General features: G+C 37.9%; 1 pseudogene; it reads left to right on the forward strand.

Moving 5' to 3' along the window:
* Positions 1-249, forward strand: LOC109448130 (DNA-directed RNA polymerases I, II, and III subunit RPABC4-like; annotated as a pseudogene).
* The last annotated feature ends 7,805 nt before the right edge of the window (positions 250-8,054 follow it).

The raw sequence follows: 8,054 nt of genomic DNA on the forward strand, positions 1-8,054 counted from the left end.
ATGGATACCCCCAAGGACATTCAACCCCACCAAGCAGCAGCCAATGACAGGTCAGACAATTAAGTTTCCGAACTTTCCACCACGTAAGTGCACGGTGTAAAGTTTGCAAACTTAATTGTCCGCTTTAGTATGTTTGTAGAAAATGTCATTCAGAAAAATGAAATAAAATCAATGGATCCAATCAAATACAGAAAACATGGATGCCCAATAATATACAAGAAAAGGACTAAAAGATTGGTGGTTTTTTGATGCTGATGAAACATGGAATTCACAGGACTATCTTTGTGTATTTGGGTTTGCTGTTGAAGTATCTCATTGTCCTATAGCTTTTGATTGGTGTCCTTACCTTTATGAATACAACTATATACACGTGGTTTCATTTTAAAAATTATATTGTACTTAGGTGTCTATTAATAGTTTATATAAGGAAATTATTTGTGTTCAACTACATGACTTATAGTTTAATTTTATTGTATATGTAATCCTACATATAATGAAAGTTAGAAGTACTTCCCCAAACCACACTTTTTTTGACATTTTTAATTAAATTTATTGGGGTGGCATTGGTTAGTAAAATTATATAGATTTGAAGTGTACAATTCTATAATACATATATGGCACTGTGTGTTCAACAAGCAGACCGCACTTCTAATCAAAACCTAGAATCAGCTGGAGCCTTTGTTCAAAATGAAGGTTTCTAGTGCCCTCTAAAGGGCTGATTAAGTAAGTTCCTTGAAAAGCACTGACCTCAACAACTGTAAACTAGCATCGTGTTGCAAAAAGTATACAAGCACTTACTGTCAGTGTGCATGCATGATTTGAGTTACTTTTTTTTATTTGTTAGTTGGTGTAGGCCTTTCTGTATTTGTATATAATTCTCGACTATTTATTAAATCTTAGGAGAAGAAAAAGAAACTTTAATGGTTGTTTTATGTTAGGCAGAATCAACTCCAAGTAAAGTGGATGAAAAGATTATTACGGCAGGTGTAGTTGCCCAGCTATAATCATTTAGTAAGGTAAAAGTATATATATGCTTTCAGGATATAAAAATAATAGTGGTTGGTTTACACAGAATTGTTGGATAAATGTTTAAAACTGTGCCTTGTTCTTAAGGAATATATGGTCACACCTATATTCTATTTATTCCAGGATTTCATCATTGTTGAATGTCATGGTGGTCTCCTTTACATTCGTTTTGAAGATTAGTTGTATTCCAGCCTTAGTAATAGCTATGTGTATCTCTGACACTCAAAAACTATATGCCAATTTTTAAAAACAACTGCTTCTACCACCATCCACTCAGCTCTATAAATTTGTTACGTGTTATACAAAGTACTATCATGCTCAAATTTTTCAAGAGTGCTTCCTTGTTCCAGATTTTTCTTTAGTCATGGCTTTCATAATTTTGTAATTTGGCTACTTTCTTTCTTGACCTTGTATTCTTTAGACAGAGGAATCCCCATAAATATGGTATCTCTATGACAGAGCCCTAAACAAACTCCAACTCATTGGATAGCATAGTTATTCTAGTCTTAACTGTTCTAATATTATCATAGATCCTTTCCATATCAGTAGTTTAATTGACTATTGTTATTTGGTTAACTAGACAGCACTTTAATAGAAAAAGTGTTAACTGCTGGAACTCAAGACCACCATTTCAGTCAGTCACTTACCTCTTTGTGTCCCTTTCATCTATAAAATGAAAGTCATTTTACCTACCTGGACATTTTTTTTTATTGAGGAATATTGGGGAACTATGTGTTTTCCCAGGACCCATCAGCTCCACGTCAAGTAATTTTTTTTTCAATCTAGTGTGGAGGGCACAGCTCACTGACCCATGTGGGAATTGAACTGGTGACGTTGGTGTTAAGAGCACAGCACTCTAACCAGCTGAGCCAACCAGCTGCCCGCTACCTGGACATTTTTAAGAAAAAATGGGAAAATAGATATAAAATTGTTTTTTTTTTTAATTATTTTTAATGGTGCTCTATAAATATAAAAATCAGTAAATCTGAGCTTGAAGTTAACACATAACTTGTCCTCTACTAAACTGCTAACCAACAACTATGGGTTTGTGTGTGGAAAATGCACTGGGAATTTGTTCAAATCCAGCCCTGCTGCTCAATAACTAGCCAGTTCATTTGTTTTAACTTCAGCTTCTTTACCAAATGGAGGAATTCTAAGGATCAGTACACGGAGGTAACAGTCCTTTGAGACTCTGAAGCTATTTTCAAAGGCTGAAGTTATGAAAAATTCAAAAATAGTAGATGAAGTCAAGAATGACCAGTCCTAAGGAAGAATAAAATATCATATAAGGTTCTTAAAGATGAAAGCACTATCTTGAAGGTGTCAAGTCACAGTTTGAAGTACTGTCTTTTAATACATAATAATACATATCCTAAGCCAATGGCCAGTGTATGATTCTGTGTTCCCAATAGCTAGGACACATGGGTCTGAAACACAAGGTATGGCTATCAGACTGGCCCCTCTGGTCACTCCTAAGGACGCACTTGGAGAATGTATGCTTCCTATCCCCACATCTTTAGGCTCCACTGGACCAAAGTTTCAGATTTTCAGTGCGGGGTTGCTTCTACCATGGGGTTCTATCAAACTCAACACTATGAGTGCCATCTGATTATTTTGAACTCCTGATACCAGCAGACTAGGCAGCAATGTAGTAAACAAATTACTGCATTGGCAGGGTTAGTTGTTCTTAATTATCATGGGAAGGTAGAGTTTCTACTATACAAAGAAGGCAAATAAAACCTTAGGGGTTTCACTGGAGTGTCTCCTTATTATTCCATGCCCAGTGATAACCCAGTGGTGAATTAATAACTTCAGTAATCATAGCCTGACTAAGACACAGTATCCAGGGGCTCAGGCTTCACAGTGGGGGAGGTCTGGTTTACACCACAGGGCAAGCAATGGATCAACAGAAGTGCTGTGCAAGGGTGAAGGATCTCTAGAATAAGAAAGAAGAAAAATGATGCGTATCAGTTATGGCCTCAAGACCAACTGCAAGTAGCAAGGCCTGTAACGTTCCTACCCCTACTGTTTCAACTATTTGTTGAATTATAACTAGCCACAATCTTAAAATATCAGGAACACAATAAAATAAGTTTAGCATGGGGCATGAGAGGATCTGAGTGGAGCAAAGAGTGGACAGTGGTGCACTGGCTGCCCTGCTCTTATCTCTTGTCCTTCTCTACACAGAGACGAATGCTTACTCTGAAGATGTGGGACTCTTCCTCAGGGCTTTTGGGGAACAACAGTAGTTAGTACCCTTGGAAGCTGCACTTAACCAATTATATATAGCCAAAAAAATGTCTACAAGTGGACACTTTGGTCAATGTTGCTCAAGCCGTAGTTCGCCGTATTCAGAAGTATCTGGATGCTGATGGTAACCACTTTGAGCACCTCTTGTAATTGCAGAAGTCAAACATGACTTGTATTCATTTTTGTTATCGGTATATATTGAGTATTACAATTCTAATAGTTTTTTCCCTTCTTAAAATGTGTATACATTTTTTTGTCACCCTCTGTATGTAAGGACTTGTGCAGATAAATAACCCAGCTTCCTCACCCTTGAACTGGCATGACTCTGAAGGGTCTTCTACACTTCATCCTCGAGTTCACCATGGAAATGATATTCCATAGCCCAAAATGGTAACTGTCTTCAAATGCATCTTTTTCAGTTTCTTCTCTTCCTGGTCTCATTTCCCCACTCTTCTGGTGTACATCAGGATCACCTCCCTAAAAAAGTACTGGCATGAAAATCCCTGTCTCAGAGTTTGCATCGAAGAGAAAACTAAGATAATACTATTAACCACTTTATCCCTAGTTTGTGAAAACGCTCCTATTCTACTCTTACCACAAAGGTATCTTTTCCAAAATGATTGTGTGTGTGAAGCATTTCCATCATTAGCATATATAGTGCACAAAGGCAGGAATTTTGTCTATCTTGTCCCCTACTGTATTCCTAGGACTTACGACAACACATAGCACATATTAAGTACTCAAAAACATGGAATGATGTAGTGTATTAAATTCCCAGATAAATACTATTTGGTCATGATATATTCCTCTTTTACTTTGAAATTAAGTGCAATTTGATAACAGTTTATATAGCATTTATATCTATGTTCATGGGCTAGATTGACATTTTTATCTTTTGATATCTGTGGTAAGTAGCTTCTAAAGTAATCCTCAAAAATCCCTGCCCCTAGGTTCACATTTATGTGCAAATCTATCCCCATGAGTGTGGGCTGGACTTAGTGACTTAGGTATAATGGATAGAATATATCACATGAGATGGGATGCCATTTTCAAAATTAGATTATAAAAGACCATGGCTTTCATCTTGGATATATTCTCTCCTTCTTTCTCAGATCACTTGCTCTTAGGCAAGCCAGCAGCTTTGTCATGACATAGTTCAAGAGAGAGGCAGGCCCCTGTGGCAAGGAACTCAGGCCTGCTAACACGAGGTGAATGAGTTTGAAAGACCTCCCCAAGCCTTCAGATGAGAATGCAGCCCCAGCTGACAGTTTTGTCTGAAGCCTTGTGAGAAATCTTGAGCCAAAGGCACCCGGCTCCTGAAATGTTATGTGTAGCTATGAGTGTTAAGAAAATAATCTCTCTTACATTTTTACACTGTTTTGTGCAAACATTGTTTTATTTTGGCAAGTGTCTCATTGTTTTAATGACTTCTCTCCAAAATAAAGAAAACGAAATTAAACAAAAAAAAAGAGGCACCCAGCTAAGCCACACCCAGATTCCTGACCCACAGAAACTGTGAGGTAATAAATGTTTGTTGGTTTAAGCCACTGCATTTTGGGGAGTTTTGTTATGCAATAATATATGACTACTATATTGTCCTTGTGACATTTCTATATTCTGGTTATTCTATTTCATAAAATGTGTTGAGTAGCTATCTAGTTTATTCTATCATCTGAGTTATTTCCCTAAAAGTGTCCATTTCATTCAGATATTCAGCATAGGGAGTTTAAAGTATTCTATTATAATTTTTTAACTCTACCTGTTATTTTAATGGGAAAGAAATAAATCAAAATAGTAATGATCTTTTAAGTGGTAGAATAATGCATTATATTATTATCTTTTTTTTTCTTTTCTTTTTTTTAAGATTTTATTGGGGAAGGGGAACAGGACTTTGTTGGGGAACAGTGTGTACTTCCAGGACTTTTTTTCCAGTCAAGTTGTTGTCCTTTCAATCTTAGTTGTGGAGGGTGCCATTCAGCTTCAAGTTGTTGTCCTTTCAGTCTTAGTTGTGGAGGGCGCAGCTCAGCTCCAGGTCTAGTTGCCTATACTAGTTTCAGGGGGTGCAGCCCACCATCCCTTGCGGGAGTCAAGGAATCAAACTGGCAACCTTGTGGTTGAGAGCATGCGCTCCAACCAACTGAGCCATCCGGGAGCTCAGTGGAAGCTCAGCTCAAGGTGCCATGTTCAATCTTAGTTGCAGGGGGCACTGGCCACCATCCCTTGCAGGACTCAAGGAATTGAACTGACAACCTTGTGGTTGACAGCCTACTGGCCCATGTGGGAATCGAACCGGCATAGGAGCATGGAGCTCTAACCGCCTGAGCCACCGGGCTGGCCCCTATATTATTATCTTAATAATTTTATTAGTTTTCCAATTTTAAAATAAAAATATATTATTTAGGAATCAGAATAAAAAATAAAATATACATAACACATAAGAATCTATGTATGTGTGTATATGTATATATACAGAGAATGCCAAAAAAATGTATACACAGTTTAAGAAAGGAAAACTGTATTAAAATTGTAATGCTCAATATATACCAATAACAAAAGATGAATACAAGTCACATTTGACTTCTGCAGTTACAAGAGGTGCTCAAAGTTGTTACCATCAGGGTCCAGACACCTGATTACGGTAAACTGCTGTGTGAGCAACATTGACCAAAGTGTCCACTTGTATACACTTTTTTGGCACCCACGGTATATTTGTTTGTTTGTTACTACACGGAGAAAAAGTCATTAGTGATTTGCCAAAAGTATATTCAGTAGAAAGATGAGGGAAGATGTCAGAAACCTGTAGTATAAATGAATGGAAAGAACTGGAAACAGAACATGTACTATTATTTTTCTGAGAGAAAAGGGGAAAAGTTAGGGTTTTACATTTACAAGTTAACTAAGGACAAGGAAGGTAAGTTTATGTTTTGTTTTTAAAGTGCAGGAACTTGAAGATGTTTATAGACTGAGGGTAAAGAATTAATAAATTTGGAAAGATTGAAGCAATAAGAAGAAAAAGAAGTAATTAAAACAGGACTCCAAAGTTGTCAATACTACTCATTACAGGGAAGGGAGATAGATAATGAACACTTGATTATGAATTATTTGCTGAGTGTCTAGTGCCTTTCTGGAGAGCTGCATTCAGTAAAACCCAATAATTTCTAGGTTTAATTTACTATCTCATGGTAAATTAACTCCTTTCTCCTTATGCTGTGACAATTTGTACTTTGATAGCTTGATAGCTTATCTGATTTTCTTCTCTGTGTTCTTTTAAAGAAAGGCATTTGTCAAAGTGCTTTATCTTTCTTTACTGAGGCTCTAAGCTATCTGGAGATAAGCTACCTTTCAACATTCACCTGGTGCCTACCAACCCACGTCCAGAGTGCAATGAACCTTCCTCTGACCCTTCCTTTGATGTCCCCGATTGCCAGCCCGTGGATCACACAATGTTCTTGGGCTTCCTGGCAGCCTTCCAGGCCCACCTCCCGGCTCCAAATAGATCTAGATGGAAAACAAATGTTTATAGAAAATGTCAAAGCGTCACTGAACAGTCTGCCTTTAGTGTTCCATAAAGGATTTGTGTTCATAAATTTGATTGCTTTGCAATGTAACTATATTTCCAAAGCTTTTCCTCATGATCAAGAAGGTAAGAACTCCAAGACACATGAGAAAAATAAGTAAATTCTAGATTCATGATCAGACATGCTAAAGATCCCACACAAGTCAGGTTTATGTAATGGAGCAGTCATCAATAACCAGCACCCCAATGACTCTAAGTTCCCCTGGGAGTTTTTAGGGTGCTGGGAGAGGCTTGTTCCCAGGTACCACTTGTCCCGGCATCTTCAGAGGAGAAAAAACCCGAACCCAGGCTTAGGAAAAGTCATCCCCCAAGCTTTCAGCCCCCTTGTTGGCCCTCCTCGCGGCCAATGTGAGGTTTGTGAGGTTTGCCTCTTTTAGGACCCCCAATAATGGTACCACAAGCCTCCACCAATCCCCCATCTCTGATGCAGCTCAAGATATCATTTTCAAGGTCTCAGCCAGGGAGGATCTGCTCAAATAATGTAAGTGCATGTTCCATTCACTGAAACCCTGCAGTAGAAGGGCCACCTTTCAGAGGAAGCCATGGCAGAAAGGAGCTTCCTTCTTGGTCCTGAGAAAAGTTGCTTAACCTGGAGTAAGAGCTTCTAAGAAGTTATGAAAACCAAATAAGATCTTGAATGTGAATGTACTTGCCGCTTCTAAAATTGGCATTCTCACTCGTGCCTTCTTTAAGGATTCCCTAGGCTACCGAAACTACTCTGGTGTTCCTTTCTGTTCATTTCCTTAGTGTCTACGAGGCGATTTGTGCCATTTTGTCTGACATATGCTCCTGTGGCATTGCCATTGCTTTCTCTATATTATTTGTTTTCCTAAGTTCATCTAGGGCCCGTGCTTCCTTTTTTCCTTTTTATTCCCCTCACATTACAGATAGCTGTGATGTGTAAGCAATTTGTGTTCATTAAGACTTTCGATATAAAAATTAGTTGATCTTACTCGGTTGAACAGAGAGACAATTAAAAGCTTTACTATGTCATCCTATCCTGTGTATGGTTTCAAATATAATTTCATTGCTTAAATCTGCTAGTGTACATTCCCCAAAATACTAATAAATAGGCATGCTATTATACCCAGTGCTTCTCTTCCTATTATTGGGTAAAAAAGTGAATACTTTTACTCTATAGATGTTGCCTTAACCTTTACAGTTCCTCCTGGAACCATAAGACAATGAGTTTTCAACAGAA

Source organism: Rhinolophus sinicus, chromosome 15, assembly GCF_057876585.1.
Source record: "Rhinolophus sinicus isolate RSI-liver-muscle chromosome 15, RSI-T2T, whole genome shotgun sequence".
Lineage (NCBI taxonomy): Eukaryota > Metazoa > Chordata > Mammalia > Chiroptera > Rhinolophidae > Rhinolophus > Rhinolophus sinicus.